The sequence below is a fragment of the Aquila chrysaetos genome, chromosome 3 (genome assembly GCF_900496995.4).
Source record: "Aquila chrysaetos chrysaetos chromosome 3, bAquChr1.4, whole genome shotgun sequence".
Taxonomy (NCBI): domain Eukaryota; kingdom Metazoa; phylum Chordata; class Aves; order Accipitriformes; family Accipitridae; genus Aquila; species Aquila chrysaetos.
In genome coordinates this window covers 49,150,741-49,175,926 of record NC_044006.1, presented here as the reverse complement: position 1 = coordinate 49,175,926, position 25,186 = coordinate 49,150,741, and positions in this window count along the sequence as shown.

Genomic DNA, 25,186 nt, shown 5'->3' with positions numbered 1-25,186 from the left:
ATTCTTCAATACACATCAATCAAAACAATCACCAGTCCTTTAGAATACCTACCTAGACAAATGAATGGCTCAAAAATAAGTTCAGAGCATGAAAAATGTCTTAAAGCACCTGATGACAATAGAGATCAATATCTAATTAACCCTGAGGAATGCACTATTAAAAAATTGGCTACCCAGCAAAATATAATGGGCAGCACAAAAAAAAAAAAAAAAAGAAATATAAGCAAGTACTTGATGCATATGAATAATTGAAAGAAATATAAAAGGAACAAAATATATCATAATACAAAAAGTTTGTTAATAATAACTGGGTTAACAATCCACCAGAGATTTGAGAAAAAGAAGAGTTAAAGATTCAAAAGCAATGCAGAAGCTGACCACAGTAATGGGAGAATTGCTAAGAATTCACTGAAGTACTCCAGCTATACCTTTTGATACAGAAGAAATGCAAACTCTGTTACTCACAGGATAGCTAAAGAAGTTAAAAGCCTTTGTTTTTTCCATAATGTCACTGCAGAACTAACAGTTTCAAGTATAAATAGAATCTAGTTGAATTCTCAATGTTATCAGACCACAGAGAATTGCATAGATCAGCTCTGATGTGACAAAACATAAAGAAATGAAATGTAACATCATTCATACAGTTTAGAGGCTTTGTGGTCTAGTCCTCACATTGTTGTGTCATTTTTAAACTATAGCCTGGCAGAGCAATTCAGACTTCAGATTTTTACAGACCTGATGTAGGCCCCGAAGTAAGAAGCTCAACTCCATCCATAGCGACTGCAAAAGAAAGGGTCCTCAAAGGGCTAACTCAGGAGTTCAACTCTGATGTGCTGAATTGCTGTCTAGAGTATCCCCTAGACAACTGAATATAAGATAGGTTTCCTAAGAAAGTCAGCTAAGTTGTATGCCAGTAGGTATGCCATACAAATAACTTTCCCCTTTTTGATTAAAGCCTGAATTGAACTAATTCAAAGTGGCTTTGCAAGGTGATACCTCATTCTGAAGATTCTTTGTTATCCCACAGAACACAAATTTCCATTTTCTTAAAGGGAGGGAAATCTCCAGTCATAAATGTTGCTGAGATAGAGTCTCGCATACAGGAATTTACCTTAATTGGTGTAGTAATTTCAGCCTTAGATCTCAAGTTCATAATACAACTTTTGGAAGGAAAACCTCATTTGGGGAAAATACACAACCCAGCACTGGTGCATCAAAACCAATCCCACGCTAATTTTTTTCAGAATACGGTCAAGACCACTCTAATACCATTAGTCTTTGTTTCATTTCCTCACCTGTAAGAAATATGTCACAGAGCCTCACGCTGATATTTATAAACATAAATGCCATTTTAAATACTTTCATGAAAGTTTTCCCACTTATTCTTGTGTCAACACTAAGCTTTTATACTACAAGCTTTCTTCCTTCTAATGAAAATAATTAAATCCTCCCCTCAGCATATGCTTTATCATTTCCATAATTTCCTTTCTCTAAGCCATTCAACCTTTTTCTTCTCTCTTCAACATCATCATCCTATGTGAAAGAAAAGCATTTCTTCATTTATTGCTATACCTAAGTTGTCTTCAGTCTTGATCTCATCATTTGTGCAATGCCTTCAGTTCTTAAATTTCTTTTTATATATTTCTTATATTTCTATTCATTTACACTGAAAAAGCTTTTGGTCTCTGTTTTATTTGCCGTAGGCATATTAAAATTTTACTTTTGGTTAGTTTTATATTATCCCTCTACTTTTTAACTGTAGTTTTCTATGTTGATCAACTTTTTTTTTTTTGACTTCTCACAAGCTCTCTTCTCACTGTGAGTTAAGCATTTGCTTGCTACAAATCTCTATCAGGCAGGAAAAAAACTGTTATGGGACATCATAATGTGTTACAAAATACATCATAAGGTGCTTCTAAATTCCATGAAGAAGCAGTAATGTGATCATATTATGAAGATTTGTATCCTATCCTGAAAGCAGGTGACATCTTGGTGAGTAACAGAAGTTTTTTCACTTAACACATTTATATTTCTTTTAAAAGTGGCCTGTGAAGCCAAAAATAGAGAAACAGAGGCTCAACTTGGGACAGGGAATACCTGACATTATACAGGACAGCCAACAACAAGTTCAGAAAATTTTGGTGAAATTGTCTACCTTAAAAATAAGGTTTTAATTTATGTATCTTGCTGAATAGTGATTGCACCAGTTAAGCCAAATGTCCCACTAGCCCAGCAGTCACTGTCTGACAGTGGACAAACGTGGCTGCTCAAGAAAGAGTATAAGAATTGGCTAACAATATATGGCATTTCCTCTTAAGTACTTTCTCCATCACCAATCACTTGCAATACAGCTACTTCCTAAGCTAGGGGTAGCCGATAGGCTTTTATTAATCCTCTGTGTATACCTGTTCCATGCACTTGTACAGTTTCCCTTGAAGCAATATAAACTTCAAGTATCTACGACATACTGTGATAAAGAACTCCCTGTCTTAAATATACTTTACTTAACTTGCCCCTACTCCTGCCACAATATCCAAGTTCACTTTGAATCTGAAGTTCTGATCCAAGTGATTTGCCAAGCAACCTGAAAAGTTTTTTAAAGGGTCCTTGTTTTTTGATTGTTAGTCCCGAGGACATTACTTTATGCATGTTGCTGGCTGTCAGATTGCAGCCATTATGCCTTGACAAGAAAAGAATTGATTTTGGAATAGGTGATGTGCTCTCCACTCTGCCAATGCTCCACTATTAGCTGTGGTAGCATGCACCAAATGAATGTTGTTCTGCAGAACAAAGATGTATTTACCCCACATGCGCCACAGCACCGAACTTCATAGACTGTTGATGCTCACTGTTCCTTCCACATAGCTCAGCAGGGGATTTTAAAGTGTATAGTCCTGCCTATGATCTCCATACATTTTGCCAGTTTCCCAGGGTATGTGAAACAGCTAAAACTTCACTACAGTGATAACACTACATCAGTAAGCAATGAGCAGTTCCTAAGGTTGGAGGAAGACTTCTTACTCATTTCCCAGGCTGGACGCTTGGGAGAACTTTTGGTCCTTGGTCAGTAAATGCATTATCATTAGTATCTTCAAACACAACAAAAGAGAAACAAATCCTAAAGAACAGTCCCTCTGCATGATAAAAATTTCAGGCGTTGCAATCTTTCATGTACTTTTAAGATGTTTAACACTAAAATTAGTAGTTGTCCACTGTAACTCACTGACATTCACTGTCTTATATTGTGCTAATTTATTTCAGATACAAAGGCATCAGCACTATGGTTCGTCTTCGGGTTTTATGGCACTAAATTACATCCAGATATAATTTAGGCAAAGTTTCCTTTTTTAATTTCTTTTTTTGTTATCCATATAGAAGGGCTCCCATGAAGCAAACAAGCACAGTTCACTAAATTGGAAAATCCTTATCAGTTTAGCCAAAGCTCAAGTCTTTATCTATTAGCAAGGCATGCAGCTCTTTACATAAACTGACAGTGGCGTTTCTGCCATTATAGTCACTATCTCAGCAGCTCTATGTCAGTTCACTTCTTTCATGTATTTTAAGCTTTGCAAAGTTAGAGTTAACACGGTCATGGTACAACTTCTTCAGAAACCAGTATATGAAATCTCGTATTCTCATTCCCTTTACTAACTTAAATAATATATCAGAACTAGGCAATATTTACCAGGAATCAGTTTTGTCTTAGATATCTGACGTGCAAATTTTTTCAATTCCAGATATCAGTCCTTCACATTGGCAGAAGCCAGAAATAGAAAACTATTTTCAATAGCAAAATAAGTGTAAGTGTTGGAGAATGTGGCAATGACTGATTTTCCCTAGCCTGGGACCTTGGTGACTCTTAGGTGCAAACATTTAAGTCAGTAGCCTAGAAAGCTGGTTCAGCACACTTAACTGAACATACCTAAAGCTTAGTTAACCTAAATCCCTTAGTATCAAAACTCCTTAGTTAACCATAAAGCTCTCCACATGCCCAAACTTAGGCATGCTACATGCTCATTAACACCCTGCTGGAGAATTGGGTACGTATCTCCTAACTTACTCCATTGCCATCCAGAGTTTAGACAGTAGAGAAGGCAGTAACTACTTTTTGCCTAACAGCCCAGGGTTTGTATCTGCTGCCATGATTCTGGTCTTAGGTACAGGCCCTTCTCAGAGGGATGTCAAAGTCTTGAGGAGGCAGAAGATCAGAGGGTGGCAGCTGGAGGAAGGAGAAGTCACAATATTTTCTCACACTGTTGAAGTTGCCCATTAAGCAGTCAGAGAAGAAAGAGTCATAAAAAGCCAGATAACCATCTCTAGGAAAGGCCATCTTTTATATAAAACTATATGTCAGAGCCTAGCAAAGTAATGAACATGTTTCAAAGCATTCTGGGGAAGTATTTTTCCTGAGTATAACTGGGTTTGTTCTCCCCTCCCATAAAACAGGAAAACCAGAAAATTAATTCATCAAAACAATCAACTATACTTGTGAAAAGCTATCAAACTCTGCATATGCCTACTTTATTAAAAAAATACAGATTTACACATATTTGCCTAAGTAATTCTACCCACACGGATAAACTCTTCTAGAATTAATGCTAACTTTGTTGGTGGTAGAAATATAGCTATTGTTTTTTTCACAACTCACGTAGGTAAATTATATGAAGCCAGTTTGCTAGAGTTGATAAAAGTCATTAGCACTTTGCATTGCCTCTGCTGCTTCTGTGTATTGTAGCTACACATTTTTAAGCACAAATAATTCTAAAAACACTGGCTAACTGAAATGACCTGAATAATGGCAGAGTCAATAGTGTAAGTGGAATAATTGCTCAATTTAGCATGTATTTCTACTTAGGTTTCTCAATCAATAAGATATCTGTGATTAAAAAAAAAAAGCATCTACCTCAGAGGTAATGAAAATAGAAGTACGATCCTACTAGGGATGTCTAGATTCACATTATTAGGGGTCACTGAGAAATCTATTTTGCTTGTGCAATAATACTGAAACGTATTATTTGACATCTTTCAGCTGTATTTCAAAGAAAGATAAAAAAAGATCCTCAAGGCCTACGCCCAGAAGCATATAGCATTGTCAGTAGGTACAGACTTGCCTTAACTATCAGCTTTAATTTGGCTTAGGTATTAGATTAGAATTCATTTAATCTAAAAGTCTAAATTTTAGCTCTACTCCCTTCGCAGGCAGTGGAGAAAGAGGGGATCTTCAAAGCACAGTTCAGCCAAATTATCTTAGGACAGGTTCAGCTCCCTGTGAAGATGCCTGTCTCTTTCCATTGACTATAGAGGAAGCCTGAACAGCTGGCTTAAACTAAAAGCCCAGCTTGGCAAATTTTAAAGTTAGGGGAGATGAGACCTACTCCAGGTACAGGCAAGGGCTGAGGGTCATCTTTGTCCCATTAGCCCTTTACTCCAACAGTAATTACAGTGACATTATATTGGTACTGGTCAGAATGAGTGAGGAGATTGGAATTTGGGCTGAAGTGTTTAAAAATTATTGCAGAGGAGTTCTTGGGAAAGCTCTGATTTTGTACAGGTCAGTGGCAATTCTTGCCTGATCCTTCCAGAGGCAATGCAGAGTTACGCTGTTCGTAATGCTACTGTGTCTAAACAGCACATTTCAGCCCCTGGGTAATAACAATAGCAGATGCTTATTATATTTAATTATTAACCATCAGCTCTTTGAACTTATCACCTTAGTCTCTCAGCACCTGCATGATGGATGGCAAAATTCCTCTAATTTCAACTTCCATCAGTCAGTAACCAAAAGGTGAGCATCTGCTAGTGCTCGTCAGTCCCTCAGGATATATACAACTATCATTATGATTGTTCCTAATGGTGTTTTACACAAAATGAGTTAGGGTGAAAAAGACGTGCTAGGTTATTTTTACACATATACAATGTCAAAGTATTTATTGCCCTGCATATGGCAACTTTTAAGTATAAATAGATAATACCAGTAGAACATTTATTATTGCATTTAATATTTATGCACTGACATAAATTTACATGTCCTTTTAAATGCTTTTGCATTTTAGACTTGATCAAAAGCTCTAGTTAAAGAAAGGAAGGAAAGGTAGGGAAGCTGTGGGGAAGCTGTACGCTACCCTTCATTGTTATTTCCACACTTCAACTTATGTCCACAGCACAAAGTGAAGAAAATCATCTTTGAAGCTGGAAACAAATAAGGCAGGTTCTCATAATGCCATAAGAAAGCTGGTAAATTCTGCTCAGAGATAGAGCTTTCTAACTGAAACACAGGACCTACAAACAAGGGTATATTGCCTTCAGGACTTGGGCTGCTAGTACACCTGTATTGGCATCAAACGCACATACGCTGCTTCAGTGCCTCTCTTGGGGTCAGAATACCTATACCCTCCTTCACTGTGTCACAAGGAGGAGTTTGAAGGTACTTACAGCAGCAGCCAAAGACCCTCTTCCAGCCATCCACTGCCACCAAGCTCAGCCACAGAGGAAATTTGACTCTTATGTGCATTAGCAACTTTATCATTTAAAATCTGATTTTCTGTCAAAGCATTTTCATAAATTAGGCCCAAATAATGAAGCAGTTAGCATCAGAGTCCTCTGGGAGGCTTTCAAGGCAACTACTGCCACATTCTCTCCCAAGGCTACGCCCCTAAAGAAATCTCATTGCTGAGACAATATCATATTCCCTTGCCTCATAGATAATGTGAAAATTATTTAGAAAGTCGCATTACTTATGTCTTGCAGGACACTGTGATGAAGCTTGGAATTCATGTGACTGCAGTGCAAAATGGCAATGTAATGGCATACTGGTACGCCAAAGGAGTGTTCCAAAAATTGAGTGAGTTATGAAGAGCCGCCCATCATGCCTGATAATATGGGAATAAAATTGTCGCTTAAAATGTGAACAGTAATCTCTGAATATTCCACATAAGTAATTGCTGCGTATAGAACAGAACTGTGTAGTCTATTCCTGGTGCACAGCTGGCATACAGACAGATGTACAAACACACACACACACACATAGATCAAAGCTGAAAGTAAATTTCTGGTAAGAAAAAAGTGCAGTATTAGGAAAACAATTTCCCAGCCTTGTTCCTCTTGTAGTAGGGATATAAATGCATGAAACCTCTAAGATTGCCTTTATGATTCATTATTGTGAAGAACAGATTTCAATTTTTTTAAACACTTCAGTAAGTATATTGTTAAATGCATGGATATTTACGGAAAACCTGATTTTTACATTCATAACCATATGAAAAAAGTATTTCTCCTATTTATTAATTGGCAATTATTGTAAGTGGTACAACTGTTTATAACTTGTTATATCTACCATAACCAAAAAATTTTACAAATTCAGAAAATGAGGAGACATGGTAAGTGTTTCTTCAAGTGCTAAGAAGATGTTTGGAAACCAGTTAATAAACTTGGGACTCAGGTAAGGACCCTCTTCAGAGAGGAAAAAGGACATCTCTGTATTTGAGAGATTCTTACTTTCCCTGTCTTTTTGTGCCAGTTTTCTGCTGCAATTTTGGGAAGAGGTGAATGAGTCTCCAGTGGAGTTCTCCTCTCCCATTCAAGGACACCTCAGTGAGACAGAGGGCCTTTTGCAGAATAACCTCCTTGGGTGATCCCTGGCTGCAAAAGTTCTGTTCTGTGTCTTGAAAAATGCAAATTTCTTCACCTCTAACAAGTTTTTTCTCCAGCTGCTGAAAGAGGAAAAGAGGATGCCTGAAAGCCTTTGTTGGCATTTTATAAGGTCCCTACTAGTTACAGATTAATTAACTTTATGACAATGTTTCAGGTTATGACATAGTCTTTCAGAAGTAATTTAAGGGTAATGTCCATTTTTTGTATGAATGTCTGGGGCAAGTCAGGCAATTAAAATAGTAATTGCAACACAATAGTAAAAGTATATATAGGAGATCCTCTGGATAAGTGGTAGGATTATTTTTTTCAGATATACCTTCTAAAACTTTAAAAGGTGCTCATGTGCTCTCGTCAGTTACCCCACATTGCAGCCTACTTTGAAAATCCCTTGTAAAGTATTACATACTGGAAAAACCCTGTCAAATAGCTGAGTAATATGACAAAGCCATCCAAATCTTAATTAATTTTAAAACAATAGAAGTGATACTGAGATTTTTCTCAAATTCATTTTGATCTTTGTTAGTATAAAATCAAAAGAGAAAAAATGCTTTCTTCCTCTGTACTATTTCAGTCACTCTTTGCTTCTTACGTAAGAAGCTGAATGCAAATATTTGCTTTCGTGTACTATAATGTGGTCCATGCATTTTAGAACCCTGAATCTAGGACTCTTCAGAACACTCTGATTTTCTAATTTTATTTTTCCTGTGTTGCTTAGTTCTCTGAGGATCCCCAAGCAATCCAAATGTAATCTCCAAATAAGTGACAGTGAATCTAAATTTTTCCCCAGTACAGTTTATGTTGGTAGATATCTCAGACCAACCAAGGGTATATAGCTAGATTTGCAGTTTAAAATTTAATGGATTTTTTTTTTACAGTGTCTGACTGCATGATTTAAAATGATCATTTTTTTTCAGCAGTTTTTCTACCCATCTTTCCCTTCTAATGCTGAGTCAGAGAGTTCAGACTGTTTAATTGAAAATGGAGTGACAAGTCTTTACAGTGTGATCGAAAACCAAGAAAAGTCAATGGGAAGATATCCATTGGCTTCATTTAACTTTAGAAAGCTGTACCAAAAGCTTGATGTATATTCAAAGCATATTATTAACATAATTTAAAATTCCTTCCCAACTCCTGCTATCACACAATCTTAGCTAGACATAGAAATGGAGAGCTTCAGACCTTCTTGGCTAAGAAACTAATCTTATTTTCCCTTGGTTTTGCTAACCTTATTTTTAGAAAAGTAATTACATTATGGCAAGAAATATTTGCCTTTATTAAAAATAAAATCTCTCAGATTTATTAAAAGCAGCAACAGAGAGGAGCACACTGGTGCTGGGGCCCTGGTGCAAGAACTGAAATGAGGTCCTTTTCCAGCCAGCTGCCGTACCTGCTTGCCCGTTCCCAAAGTTAGCAGCCTGGGAACATCACTGCAATTCTATGGCCAGCCCATTCAGTAGCTCACCACTGAACTGCAGAATGCCCAATATTTATTTGCAATATCTGCATCCCGGATGTAAAAGAGAAATAGAGCAGTGGCCCTAATTGTTTGTGGTTGTTCTGGTGTGCAAGACCAGCTTGAAGGGTTAACTCAGGACTAAATCTGCATCTTATCTGCACTGTTTGTCCTCAGAATCAGCTCTTAGGCACTTGTAGGTAGTACTCCCTGAACAGAAAGAGCTTGGTTTTTAACATAAATTCATGGCCTGCTTACATGCTGCATAGATAAATTACCCATATGAGCCCAGAGGAAAACAACACTTCCCCTGAGTGTTGGGTTCTTGGGAGGCAGCTCTGCTCCAAGGTGTCATGGTTTCACTTTGGGCTCTCTGCTTCTACATGATGTTGGACATCTGCATAATGCCTTTCCTTCCAATCACTTTTAAAAGTGGGGTTTATAGCCAGATGTCACCACAGGCCACCCACGAATTTATTTGACAATATCAGAGTATACCTTTCCAGCAATTCCAGGTATCATTTGCTCTTAGTTGTTGATCCACGGCCTGCACCCAGGCTCATTGTGCCAGCTGTTATGTGGTCCTGTTTGCTATGGCTTATCACACTCAGATCCTGTCTCCATTCCACTTGGTTCTTGGCCAAGGAAAGGCTGTGCTAATCACGTGTCATGCCTCTGTCTAACCCTCCTGCTATGTGGTAATTTTACATAGCCAGTGTCAGCAAACACAAAAGTCCAGTCTTCTTTCCTAGAACCTGATAACTCTTGCTGCAAGACAGGGTATGAAGGCATCTGATTCCCTGCAATGACAATAAAGATTACAGATAGCAGGTCTTTAGGAGAACTCAAAGGTTCAGGCCATTCTCAGTACCAGAAACAATGCAGGAATAGCCATAAAATCTCGTGTGAATACTTTTACCCCAAGAGGTAAGTCTCTCTGATGAGCTAGAGGACTGTCAAGGCCTGGGAACTTCTACCTGAACTTAACAGTTCTATCTACTCCCTGTACACACTGCCAAGACCCCACTGCCATCCAGTCAAGACACTCGGGCATTAGGCACTTGAGAAGAGTCAAAATCAGGCAAGCTAAAAGTCACACCACAGCAGTACTTATCAGTAAGGGTGTTCAGTATCCTAATATTATAAAAGATTCAAATGAGATCATGGCAAGGATGGAGAAACATAAGTAGATTTGTAAGAAACAAAGGGAAAAGTTGCAAAAGGAAGAGAATGAAGCCAGATTTCCCTCCATTTATGACCAAAACCATCTCCATACAAATCATCTCAGCTTCACCATCTGAGGACTGACAGAAAGTGAAAGTGTCCTTGTTTCATTTTCAAACAGTAGAGCTAGATAACAATGTGACAAAATAAATAAATCCAATGTCATTAACAACATCAACCACTATTTTTTTACAGTTGTGGCACTTTGTGTTATAACACTACAGCTGTCCAAGGCTCTCCACAGGCAAAGAGCTTCAGCGGGCTCAGCTGTAAGAGACTTTTGCAGAAAGAAAGGATCTTCCTGACAGTTTGATGGGTTACTGTGACCACTCTAGTTAACACCATTGTGGATATGGTTTCCTGTGCATCATTTCACACTGCTTATCACATGCTTATCTGACTTTTCTTCCTCTGTGAAATAAGATAAAAAATATAGGAAAGGAGAGGCAAGGCAAGGAGAAAATGTATTTTTGTGTACATTCTATATACAGTAGGGCATTACCTTGATCCTTCTATGGGTTCTTCTAATGCAAAACCCTGAAGCATCTTAGCAGCTGGAATGAAATAAACAGATGTTTTCCTGGTTTTATTTATGTGTACAATAGATCCTCACTAATTTATACCATTGCACGGGAAGACTCACTGTAAATGACAGAGTAAATGAACACTTTGCATACCTGAATTTTATTATTTTCTAATTGTCATTTGTTTTCAGCTATTTGTGGTAATGCATCATTATACTGTTATTGTAATTTATATTAGTACTGTTGCTACCTCAGTAAAAGTCAGTTCTTAAAAAAAAAAACCCAAACCAGTATTCTAGTATTGGTGCCTAGAAATAGACAAGGAATAATTAGTGAAGGAATACTTTCTAGTGCACAGGTCATTTTTACAAAGCCATTAGGAAAATGAATGTTCAAAAGTATGCTGTTCAGATGTCAAACACACTAATAAGTGCTTTGGAAAATGGCATGTAAAGTCATGTCATATTAATAATATTACGTCTCGATAAATCTCTGTTACTAAATCTTTACTGAGGTATAAGAAAGTGATAGGTAATGTTTTAGGCTGAAAATGTACTTCTTCAAAACACAATTTATTTTAGGCAATATCTACACATGTGTACACCCATAAGTGAAATATTACAATAGTTCCCACTCTGACCAACAGCTAGCACGTCCAGTAGCCAATTTTTGAAGTTTTGCAAAAATTATTTAGTCAGTGAATTAGAAAGGTATTAAAAAACTGGCTTATTATTTTTCTTTTCTGACCTTTGCCTAACCAGGAAGAAATCTTTTTGTCAATAATTACAGTTTTTGCCCCCAAATTTGTACCCCCATTCACTTTTGTATGAAGCAGGAATGGTTGAATATACTGCCAATCCCCTGAACTATTCTAAGTGACATGACTGATAAAAGAATAAACTCATATTGACTCTTGGAATGCCTCCAGATAGCTGTACAATCCGTGTCCAGAAGATTTAAGAGCCCTGCTCTTCCCTGGTCTTTTAGTAGAGGTTACCACCTTTGTTAATGGCAGTTAAAGCTAATATGCACAACTATAACTTGGATTGGCTTAGGAAGCGGTGTCTGTTTGCCATTGTTACCTCTTCTATGGGCACAGTAGCCTCTGGCAAAAAAACCAGAGGGTATATCTGAGGGCAATAACTGCTTTATCATTTCACCAGTGGCCACCTGAAGGCACCCTTCAAGGTATGGAAATCCAGAAAAACCTTTTAGATTTAGCTTTCCAGTTCACTTACAATAAAACCAACTGGTCTTTATGCTTGAATATTTCATCTTTTTTATGTATTCTATTAAATCATGTCTGAAGGCTATTGAAGTCTGAAGAATCTTTGAGGAAAGCATCTTCTTCAACATATGCTACACTTTTCTTCCTGTACTCCTATAAGCCCAGTTAGCCTGGAAAACATAACTTCTGTACAAAGATTTACGAGGCCTTGAAAGATTTTTGTTTGTTTGTTTGTTTGTTTTTCAGAGCCAGACAACACAGATTAAAGTAAGTTCTGTAAAGAGTGAGTGCTTCATGGGTTTAATAATGAGAAATAGAAATTTCATCTCAAGGATAAAAAATTAGTTTTGGTTTGAAATCAGCCCAAGTTAATATTTACAGCTTCTGAGTGAACCTCAAAAGATTTAAAGTTCCAGAAATCATTTGTTTTCAAAAATATTACATTCAGAAATCAAGATTTTACTTGAGTGAAGAATGCATAAACTATAACCACAGAGCTAAAATGCTAGTAAGAACTCTAGAGACTGTCTCATAGAGAGACTTACTGGCTATATTCAAACTATCTTCTTTAGGTAGCTCACATAGTCACTATAGTGCTTAAAGACCAAATGTCTAGCCCTGGACCAGCCTTCATTCTGTACACTCCTTTTTCAAATCCAGCTGAAGAATTTAAAACCAAAAGGAAAAATAAGATCATCTAGTCAACTGCAGCATATCAAAGTCCATCGGATATACAGTATTCTTACATTGACTGTAATAATTTGCATTTGGCTAAAATGTAACTTCTGTCTAAAACCTATCTTCTAAAAAATGTACACTCAGTCTTAATTTAATGACACCTACAGATGGGGAATCTGCTTGGCAGTTTCTTCCTGTGATTAATCACTTTCTCTGTGCTTTACTTCTTTTTAGCCTCTGCCTGGTGCCAGTTACCAGCCCCTGGTTCTCGTTATGCATCTCCTTGCTGAACGTTGTATTTTCCTCCTTGGAAGAGCATTATCCACTGCAGTTAAGTGCATCCTCTATCTTTTCTTTGGTAAGTCAGTAAGTGAAAGCTCTTTAAGTCTAAATGGTGGGGAGTTTTCCAGTTTTCAATTCAATTCTATGGCTCTGCCTAAGCCCTTGCCAGTTTTTCAAGCTGTCTAGAAGCATCGAGTATTAGCTTCCTCAGTTCATGCAAGCTATCTGTTAGTTATCTGCTTATACATCTTGGAATAATATCAGAGTTCTTTACCATGGCACTGCCCTTGGGAATTGGGAAATCATATTCTACTCCAAGATCATCACTTCCCAAGACTCACCTCACCTTTTGGTCCTCCAAGTTTTAATTTCAAAAACAAATTTCTACATTTGTCAGGTTCAATATAATAGTAACAATGTGCCCAGTTTACCAGCCAAGCTAGAGTGACCTGCTCTTACCATTATTTCTCATCCTGCTCTTCCCTGTACCATTAACACTAATATAGTAGTACACCACTTCCAAAGAACTATTTCTCACTGACAATTGTTTTTTTCATACCTGTTAGTCATCTAGTTTAAATCCATATGTTATTGACACTATACTGCTGCAGAGTTCTTTAGTTATTCACTTATCCACATAATCAGTCTAAAGATCTATATTTACCGTTTTCAAACACAGTTATAATGTTATGACACAAATGAGTTTACTTTCATGAGACCTTTTATGTAAAAAAACCAATGTTGACTACCATTAGTTATGTCCTTAGCTTCAAATACTTTAGGAACTGAATCCTGCCTCTTCTTTTCCATTATTCTACTGCACCTGCTGACACATTATTTTTACATTCACACAGTATCAACAATCTCAGATATTTGGGATCTTCCAAGGACTCCTATATTTAATAAATATTAGTACTGTCAGTCCAGAGACATCCTTGGAAGTGCAGACATCTTTAAAGTATTCCTTTGCAACTAATGAGCCAGAAAATACCTCATTCTGCTACATTATACTTGTTTCTTTGCAAACAAACGCTCGTATTTGTTGAATACTTATGTCTTCTCTGTCTCCCTACTAATAGTTTTGTCATTTCCTCTTAAGAATAAGATACATGTTTGTTTCTTCCTCTTGAATAATTTCTTTGCTTTCCTACTATTTCCTGTGGTTTCCTGTGTTCCTATATATATTTTAAACTTTGACTGTGATTTCACAAAAGAAAGCTACTTCTTCAGCGTCTTAACTTCTGTTGTGGTTTAAGCCCAGCCAGCAACAAAGCACCATGAGGCTGCTCGCTCATTGCTCCCCCTCAGTGGGATGGGGAGGAGAAAATATAACGAAAAGGTCATGGATTGAGACAAGAACAGGGAGGGATCACTCACCACTTATGGTCACAGGCAAAACAGACTCAACTTGGGAAAAAATAATTTAATTTATTACCAATCAAATCAGAGTAGGATAATGAGAAATAAAACCGAATCTTAGAACACCTTCCCCCCACCGCTCCCCCCTTCCTGGCACAACTCCACTCCCGGTTTTTTCTAACTCCTCCCTGCCACCAGCACAGGAGGACAGGGAATGGGGGTTGGGGTCAGTTCATCACACATTGTCTCTGCTGCTCCTTCCTCCTCAGGAGGAGGACACCTCACTCTTCCCCTGCTCCAGTGTGGGGTCCTCCACGGGCTGCAGGTGGGCATCTGCTCCCCCGCTCCCCTCCATGGGCTGGGGGGGACAGCCTGCCGTCTCACCATGGGCTGCAGGGCCATCCCCTCCTCCGGCACACCTCCTCCCCCTCCTTCCTCACTGACCTCGCTGTCTGCAGAGGGCTTTTCTCTTACATCCCACTTTCCTCTCCGCTGCCGGTTCCCCTTCTTAAATCTGTTATCCCAGAAGCACTACCACCGTCACTGATGGGCTCATCCTTGGCCAGAGGCAGGTCTGACTTGGAGCCGGGGAATGTTCTAGCACCTTCGCAGAGGAGCCACCCCTTAGCCCCTCCCCTGCTACCAAAACCCCGCCACACAAACCCCATACACCTTCACCCATTACTTTTCTCTATAAATTTCCACACTTTTCTGTTTAATATCCTTCCTTCTGAACTATAATTTCTTGAGAGGATACATACAGGTTATATAGATATAAATATATGCTCTCAAGTTAGCCAAAGATATTTGGTGTAATGAAGGGAAGTGACAATCACTTTGTAGGACCAGTCATGTGTCTTCCCAGCTGGGAGTAATTATCAGTGATGGGAGAAAAGGTGTAGAGACAAGAAGAAACTTTTCTCTTTTTCATCCATTTCCTTCATATGCAGACTTTCCTCCAAGTCCAAGAAAGAACTTCTCATGGTGCCAGCTTCCTCTGGGGTTTTGAAACTTTCAGGTCCCAGTAGGCCTGGAGTAAGTTCTCTTTCCTTCTTCATCAGAGACTGGCATCTTCCTCTGCCTGAATCTAATATAACTCTTACTTGAGTTCCCAAACTGAAATTTTCTGAATATCAAAAAGAAATCCAGTGCTTAATTGCAGGCCATACCTTTTATGGCACAAAAATATTCTACCAGAGTTCAGAAGCCTTGATCGGATATTTCCATAAAAAGCCTGCAGTTTACTCACATGGATAAATTACCAATCTTGATCTTCATCTGTATGCAGCTGAAATCTAGTCTGAGCCCCTCAGATTATTTCCATTACACCAGGGTACTTTTGTTTTCCTTCTAAATTGGAAATCACACAGTAATGATAGCTTAAATTCAGTGTAAGTGTCTTCTCTTAGGAACAATCAGTGATTTCAAAGCAGTCCACCACTAGTATAACTATGATATGACAATTCAAACATCTATAAATATCCTATTGTCTTTGATTTGCTGCTTTTTTTGGTAAAATGAATGGAAATTTTCCTCATTCAGCAGATGCTGAAGACAATAGTAATAATATATTCCATTGCATTTCATGATTTCTGCTTGTGAACATTGTCCTTTCTTTGTTCAAGATAAGAGTTCAAGAATCACCACATGCTTCTGAATAAATATTCACTTTGGCTAGAGCTGATATATAAATCTCTCCTCTATGACATCTGTCTAAATACTGGTCTCACTTACTAAATTCGAGGATTGCAGATCACTGGAGAAAGTCTTGCCTAAAATGCAAAAGTGCTAAAATACTTAAATCATAACTTGATGTCTTCATGACATTACATAAAATTACATGTGGATAATACTTTATAGTAACTATATTACAATATTCTGACTCCGTGTGCATAACTTAGTACTAGAATATGACTGATAACCTCTAGGCCCACAACCATCCTAATTTATTCTTGCCATTTGCTACTGTTATTCAATTCCTGCCTGCCACATCCATCCTGGCTTCGACAGGTACTACTTTGAGGTTACAAAAAAGTCGGAGATAGGTAGGACACAGCAAATTCAGAACTTCACCAGAATATCTGATCTGTGGGCATGTCATAGCAGTGTGGAACATAGGGTGAAATATGTATAATACAGAGTAAGAAAACCTCCATATACCATCCCTGAATTTAGAAAACTGAAGAATCCCACTAAGAAACACACTTAAAGCAATACAGCTATAAGATGTGACTGTTCAAATGCTTCTCAAATGAATGTTCTGTAAATATTATCCCCAATCTGAGACTACAGGATGTAGGAACATTATAGTGCCTGTATTTAAATTTAATAGTACAGAGTTTTTTAATTATTCTGCATTGGGACTGAGAAACAATTACAGTTCCATTTGGAGAATTTCATTCTTGGATGGCATTACAATGGAGTATGGAAGCCTTAAGGTGTTTTGACATAGGGGTTGTAGTTTCAAGTTTTTGTGACAGCTAGTCTTAGCATTTTATTAACACTGACTGGACTTAGATATAAACTTTGGTGGGAATATCAGAGACATCCTGAGATGACTTGCCACTTGTTAAGAAAAGCATTTTATGTAGTAAAAGAAACATTTTACATAATAATAGAAACAATTTCACAAAAAGACTTTGGTGTAACATGAAGCAATGGCTTCATTTAAGCAGCTCCATTGAGCAATGAGTTAATTGATGTCTTTTTGAACTCCCATTAGGTGTTTAAGAGTGTCAAGTTGAAAAAGTCAGTAACATACTTGAACCAAAAGTACTAGAATAAGACCTTCCTTTCCAAGGCCCAGTTAGGCAGCAGTCTTTCTGTGGACCTGTGGAACAGAAGGAAGTTCTCACTGCACTAAACTCCAAACTCTAGGCACAGTTCCTCCTACTATTGTTTCCCCACCAATGACCTCTACCAAGGCTTTTATTCACTGCCTTCTGCCCCAGCTGAGATAATTTTTGAGAGTGTTGGAATACAAGAGAGAAAGTTATATAAGCATTTATTTTTCTAATTTAAAGGATGTAATGAAAAAAAGAGAAAGAATTTGCTAATTATGTGAGTAAAACATTATGAATATCCATGATTCAGTGTGTGAGAGTTTACAGAGGAATCAAAAGTTCTTCCCAGATTTTTTTATGGAAAATCTTTCAACCAGCCATGAAAAAGATACTTATTTCCATAGTTTCATCTCCAATCACCTAGTTCCCCACCTTCAATTGCTATCCCTTGTAGTTTTATGCCTTATAAAAATTGTAAGCTCCTTGGGGTACAAATAAGTCAGTTTAATTTGTCTATAAAGTACCATTCTTTCCTAAGGCATTGAATGACTAATATATGATAATTTATAAAGAAAGTATTTGCAAGTCAGAGGGCTTGACAGCAAGCCAGTGAATTAAAAAGAAAGCAATGTTAAAAAGACCTTCCTCCTTTAAGCCAAACTGGTCTTAGCAGCCAAGATGATACAGTTTTTGCTTGTAAATATTCAGTATAAGAATGCTGTCCCTTGGCAAAGTACTTCCTCCAAAGACGGGGAGGGTGGCTGCACCATCTGAGCTTACACTGAGCTTTATGAAAGTTGTGTAGAGCACAACTAGGCTAATTAGGCCAGCAAGTGCATCCTTCAGACTAGTATCTAAAACTAAAATGTAGTCATATTTAAACTGCAGGAGTGGAAAGAAAACAGAAAAAAACAATAGAACGGTACCAAATGTTTTTGCTTACTTTTGCTAGGAGAAATGGTTACACAGTTAATGTGGTGGGTATTAAACACTCCTCAAGTATTTGTTTATCAAACCTATGTTCAAAACAATCTGCTAAAATATGTTTACTCAGCACTGCATCAACATTAACATGATTCAGACTTTCTTCCCATTCTTCTGACTATACTTCACCAGACAACTATTTTCTTAAAGCATGACAAGACAAAGTTCCCATATTTCCATTCAAAAAGCACTAGATTTGTTGCAGAGACCATGTGTACAGTTCATGCTCAAAAGCTCTCATGTATCCTGAAAGCATGTCCCATAGAACTGATGAGTCATGTGAAGGGGCCATTTGTCCTGGATTTTTGGACACCCAATAGCCTAGTCAGACCTATAAATTTTGATTGTAAGTACTTTAGGGCAAAAATCTGTCATTTTAATTTGTTGAGAAAGCACTGTTCTTTCCTAAGGCAAGGTGTGAATAATACATGACAATTTAAAAAGGAGCTGTTTGCTACTGTTACTACTCCTGCAAAACCTCTAGATTCTCAGACAAATGACCAAAGTATGGTTAATGCGCTCAGGCTGTACTTTTAGGTGCAAAGAGAGGACATATCCTCTAAAATCTAGACTTATGACAAGCTAAATATTTGGTGTTACCAACTAAAAATTCAATCATCTCAGGTTATCTGGTACTCCATTTAATGTCATAGCTTGTATAGGCAAAGAATTGCAGTTCTTCCTTTAATTTCTTATAAAGTGCTTAAATCCTATTGAAAGCAAGGAGTTATGTATCTAAATGCTTTTGTAGATCCAGAGTTAATCTTCCCAGTTGCAAAGAAAACCCTGAAAATAAAACCCAACTTCAAAAGCAAAGTAAAAAGACTGAAAAAGAAAAAAAAAAAAACCACACCAGAAAGTATATTAAATTAATCAATTAAAAAAACAAAACAAAATCAAAAACATTAGCAAGTTGGTTTCTTAAATTGCTTCAATTTTCATATTTCTTCAGTAACCATCACCCCATTACTTAAAAGTACACTGCCAAAACCAGGCATGAACATGACATGTTGGTGAAATTTTCATAATGCACCAACAATAATGTTATAACTTGCAGATATTTGTAGAAATTTGTTACTAGAACATCGTGTCTCTATTGGTCTGTACATATGTGTGTCTTCTAGAACATTGCTGTATTTGTGAAGTGAGCTATTAATGATTGTTATGATTAATTATGTTAATGATTAATTAATCATTATTAATTATATGGATGTTATGTGGAATTGCAGAATAAGGAGTAGCGCGTGTTGGAATATGTATAAAAATAGACACAAGCAAACCCCAGAGTGAGTAGAAAGAAGTCATCAACAGTAACATCATTCTCCTCCTGGCAAAGGGGAGGAAGAAACCCTTTTAATTAAACAATTAACCTGGTTCTCCTACTGAAGAACTTTGAATATTGATTACTCACCATGAAACCTTCCTTTCTTCTTGTTGAGGAGCACAGGAAGCACAAGACCAGAGAAAGAGGTACTTATTAGGAAGTTTGTGTATATCAGTTTTACCTGTATTACTACATTAATGACCATAGTAATGGGATTATTCGGATTGTATGTGTATACCATTGCACTTAGATTAATAATGAATCTTTAATTAAACCATTAAAGCTTTAATCTAAATCATGACTTCATATAGATGGTGCATTTCTTCAGCCCAAATAAATTGCACATGTGTTTGGATTGGCAGTTAAATCTGGGTGCACCAACGTTCACATCACCTCTGCTTATGAACAGTCCCTGTTTTCATTATAAACCTTTGGAAAGGCTTGGATACCTTGTGTAGTGCCTGGGGTTGTTTACAATATTCTGAGAGCTGGAAGTATCAGTATTTGTATAAAACACATGAGAGTAAAGAATTAGGATCCATTTCATGAAAAAGCTTCTTTATTTAACTTTCTTTTAAGAGTGGGCTGTCAGACATCATTTTCTGTATGTTCAGATCAAACCCTTTGTAAACCTGCCATCTAATCACTAAAAGATAATAAACTTGTTCCAAGACGAATGAAAAGAAACAGTAGTGCTTCATTTGCTTAAGACAGTTCTCCAGAAGCCCCGAAGGACAGAGCTTCCAAAGGAAAAGACAGGTCCATCTCCGTGGATAAAAAGCAGAATATCTCATTACACCTGCATGCAGTCTCTACCCAGAACACCCAGAACGGCAGTGATCTGAAACAAGCAGGTTGTAAGAACAAAGGATTGAAAAGCGTCCTTACTTTTAGGTAAGATGTTAAGTATGGGTAGGATATAGGAACTGCATGCTACCATTTTGCCTTTAACAAAAAAAAATAAAAATAAAAATGTTACATGGTATTTTTTTTATTCAAGACAACGCAGGAAGGTCCTTGTTGAAGCTGAAGTTGACAGCAGCAGCAAAAAAAGAGGAGCAAGGTTGAATGTACCAACCCATTAAATAAAGTTCAAATCACTCTAGCTGTGTTAAATAATGGAGTCTCTGAACTGGACCAAAAGGCACTTTCCAAGAGATGGCACACAGGCCTGCCCACCAACACAACTCTCTGTCACAGCTAGGAAAATATGGAAAGAGAAAGTGATGTGGTAAATGAACCTGCATGCGCTGGGTAACACCAGTGGGCTGAGAATGAAGTTAGCAGACTGTTGGCAAAGTCACTGTCAGGGGAATGTTTTAATATCATTCCTAGAGATACATTTCTGAGATGTGTTACTAAGCTCCTTCTCTCCTTATATAATTATTTCCTTACTTCATGTGAAGATTCAGAAATTGTGATTGGACAAATCAGGCAAACGTCTAAGGTAGGTGTTCAGTATTCCTGGGCAGAGACTTGAGGATGGTTACTTGTTTGTCAAGCAGAAACCTTGTTAATAGCAAATGGGTTCCAGTTTGAGTGTGTTCCGTCATGCTGCAAGCTAATAGAAAAGTTTACATTTCAATTTTACAATTGGGCTGTAACAGTAAATTATTTTAACATTCTTATTAAAATTCTGTTTTTTCACATATATATAACTAGCTGGAAAGTTCTGCTTTTTAACTCAAATTTTCTCCACTGGGTCTCAGCCCAAAGGTGACTATTTTTAATTTATTTTCTTTTTGGGTAAATGTGAGCAAAATCAGCTCATTTCCTTTACCTATGCAAGGGTTAAAAAATGTTCTCTATAAAGAAGTTAGGTGGTTTATGTATGCAGAAAGCATCTGAGCTTTAAAAGCTGAAAGTTACCAGGTTGATACAGAGGATTAGTCTCCAGGCCAATTTGCAAAAATGAAATATTAACAAAATAAGAGTAAAAATCTACTAAAACAAATTATGCAATGTGTTACTTAGTTACTGGTTGCAAACTCATTTATTAATTCTGACTTTTTGCCAATTAGCTTATAGTTGTGTTGCTATTTATCTGTATTCAGAATCACATGTATGACACTGATCTTGCATAGCAATATAGGTCTGCTTGGTATGTGCTTTCATCGAAGTATTTTCTGGTTCAAAATTACAGCAAAGTACGTTCCTAAGTAAACTGTGAACAAACTTACTGGGGCACAAGGACAAGCATTATGGGATAAACTGAGCTGTCCAATCAGGTATTGTTGTTTATTTAGACAGATATAAACAAAGAAACAAGTTTTAGGTCCAGAGAAGTCACCAGAAAATACTATATGCTTGAGTCAACATTGCCAAACAAGTTTTAGATGGTGCTAAAAATCACCTCACCTTTTTTTCCAAAAGTGTCCTGCCTCATAATCATCTGTTAATTCAGTCTTGAATGTCTTCATTTCATTTACATAACACAGGCCTTGTCACAGTGTGAAGTTACCTAAAATAGTTATTATGTCTTTGGGCAAAAAAAGGCAGACAGCAGCAGAAAGAAAAGACTGTGAGCATTTAGATCTCCTACTGAGACAGAGATTATATGTCTGGTTTCCTAAGTATCCGAAGTGAGACTAGACTAAAGCAGTGGTGTTTTGAGACCTTCCTAATTTTGCCTGATGCCTTCCAACTTACTTGCCTGATATCAATACTGAGTTTACCCCAGTGGGTTTAATTTCACTCGCTGTCACCATTCGCGGTAGAAGTAGGCCGAAGCATTCACATTCTTGACTCTATTTCTGACTTAATGATTTTTCCAAGGTTATGCATTATAAGCGGTTTCAAAAGCGGATTTTAACTTTGCATGCCTTGATTTCATGTTATTTGTATAAGGGTCTGCAAGCACATGCACAAAATTCAGCGTTCCTGTAATTCTATAACTATATATTCCACACATGTATAATACAAATGATAAAAAGATACTAACACTTTAGAAAAAGCTGTCTTTAGTCATTCTCTTTTCCCAGAAGTGAAGTATGTCTAATAAGTCTTGCCTCTCTCACAAAGGTATTGTAAGACTTAATTAATTAATGTTTGTAAAGTACTTTGAGATCCCTGTATTATTAAGCATCCTGCTAGTCCACTTCTCTTAGCGACTCAGTATTGCCAGAAGCTGTATCTCCTGCCGATTACCAACAGGCAGGCAGCCAAAAGAGCAGTGGCAGATGCAGAACCTGTACCAGGAAAGCTTGAACAAGGAAACTTATTGAAGTAAATAGTCCAGAGCGAAGGACAGGAAGGGAACAAAGACAAAAGTGAGGACGAGGGAGGAGCTAAGCCCATCCTCTGTCCTCTTTCCCCCGACAGATGGACTTTTTCTTTACCACCTTTCTCCTCTTGCTTGCCCTTTGTCTATGAGATTTTTTGGGACCCTTTAAACCCTTTCCTTCCACCTTCTGCCTCAGAATGCTGTCAGAGGCCCTTTGGGGGAGTTGAGTAGGATGCTATTAGAGCCACTGGTGTTTAAATACCAATTTTGCCACTTGCTTGCTGGAGGTGCTCTTTCTCTTTCCTAGTCTGTATTCACCTAGGCCAAATCCAAAGTTCATTGAAGTCATTGACAGTCTATCCTTTGATTACAGAGGATTAGGCATCTGTACACTCTGTGGTGTTGCTAAAATTAATTCAATAGTGTCTGTAGAACTCTCTGGGGAAAAAAAAAAAAAAAAAAAAAAAAAAGGAAATAAATTGCCCTACAAGGAGAAACTGGTATTACTATTTCCTGGAAAGCTGATTGCAGATTTGGTTTTTTGTCACCAAACTAGACACGTAACTTCAATGCCAGTGCAGGGCACTGTGCCAGTCCCAGGGCAGCAGAGGAGAAGTCGTGTTCTTATTTCACTTAACAGAGTTTTCATCAAAAGTACCTTGACAAATGCATTACTGTTTATGGACCACTGATTACATGTCCCACAGTAGACAAGACAGGTAGTAAGACAGGGCTTTTTCCTCAGCACATACTAATGAGGCTGTTCTGCCTGCAGCTCCCTGTGGCCAGATGCTGTACTTGGATGGAGTCCCACTGGAATTCTTTATGGGTGCAGTCACAAACAGTCAGTTGCAAAATCACAGTTTAACTATCACCTTTGCTGGAGAAAGCCAGGAATGAGTATCAAAGGTAAATGATACATAGCTTTGCTGATGAGGAAGGATTTCACATCCCACTTAATCTATAAATACAAGAGTATATTGCTGTGCTAACTTTTGCCTAAACCCTAGACATTCAACACTTTGGGGTACAGGTACTTAGTAAGGTGTGTTCAACTACCTCAAAAAAACAATTTCAAAAGGCTACTGAGACTGCAAAATTTCAGAGACCATGCCCACATACTTGTGGCATCAGCAGGCAGCACAGCAGGGCCCCAGATCTATCTTAGCCAATAGACTTCATTTGTACAGAGCTAACATTGCCTCGCTCTGCAAAACACAAACTAACACTGCATTAAACTGCTGGCACTCCTTGAAGTGTGTCAAAAGCTGTCAGGAAGCAGACTGGAAAGGACTGCTGCCTGCCCATTTGCCCAGGAAAGTGAGTGGTATGGGTTACCCTGCAGGTTTAGACTTGTCTGGAGAAAGGACAAGTGATCATCACCTCCTCTAAATGCTTGAAACATTATAGCTTGGATTACTCAGCCTCAGCAGACTTCAAAAAGCCTTTGTCATCCATCAGAAGTGGCTTTGTCCTTCCCCACGTGCCAAGCAGTGCCGTTGTTTTGTAATGAACAGCTTCCATCAGAACACACAATTTCTCATCCTGACTCTGCTGATCATTCTTGTAATTAAGTCTCTTTTGATTCTTTTTGGCAGCGCACCATCTGCGCAAGAAGGCACACCTGGAAAGCAGTTTTCCTCTGGTTTTGCTATCCTTGATTAAACTCTGTTTTAAACCAGAGAACCTTAATCAAAAGAATTGCCTGACTGGAGGTAGCTGTGCCTTTCTCACTTTTGTTACAGATTCCCTCTGAAGGCTGCAGGATTTGGATTTGAATAACAATTTCCAAAAAAGGATCCACCACAGAGGAGTAATATTTTCAGAGGATTTCACTCTGTATTGGGTTTGCATGGCAAGGTTTTGGTAGCAGGGGGGTTACAGTGGTGGCTTCTGTGAGAAGCTGCTAGAAGCTTCCCCTATGTCTGACAGAGCCAATGCCAGCCAGCTCCAAGAGGGACCCGCCGCTGGCCAAGGCCGAGCCCATCAGTGACGGTGGTAGCGTCTCTGGGATAACGTATTTAAGAAGGGAAAAAAGTTACTGCACAATGACAACTGCAGCCAGAGAAAGGAGTGAGAACAGGTAAAAGAAACAACCCTGCAGACACCAAGGTCAGTGCAGAAGGAGGGGGAGGAGGTGCTCCAGGTGCCGGAGCAGAGATTCCCCTGCGGCCAGTGGTGAAGACCATGGTGAGGCAGGCTGCCCCCAGCAGCCCATGGAGGTCCACGGTGGAGCAGATATCTACCTGCAGCCCATGGAGGACCCCACGCCAGAGCAGGTGGACGGCTGAAGGAGGCTGTGACCCCATGAGAAGCCCGCGCTGGAGCAGGCTTCTGGTGGGACCTGTGGACCCATGGAGAGAGGAGCCCATGCTGGAGCAGGTTTGCTGGCAGGACTTGTGGCCCCGCAAGGGAACCACACTGGAGTAGTCTGCTCCTGAGAGACTGCACCCCGTGGAAGGGACCCACACTGG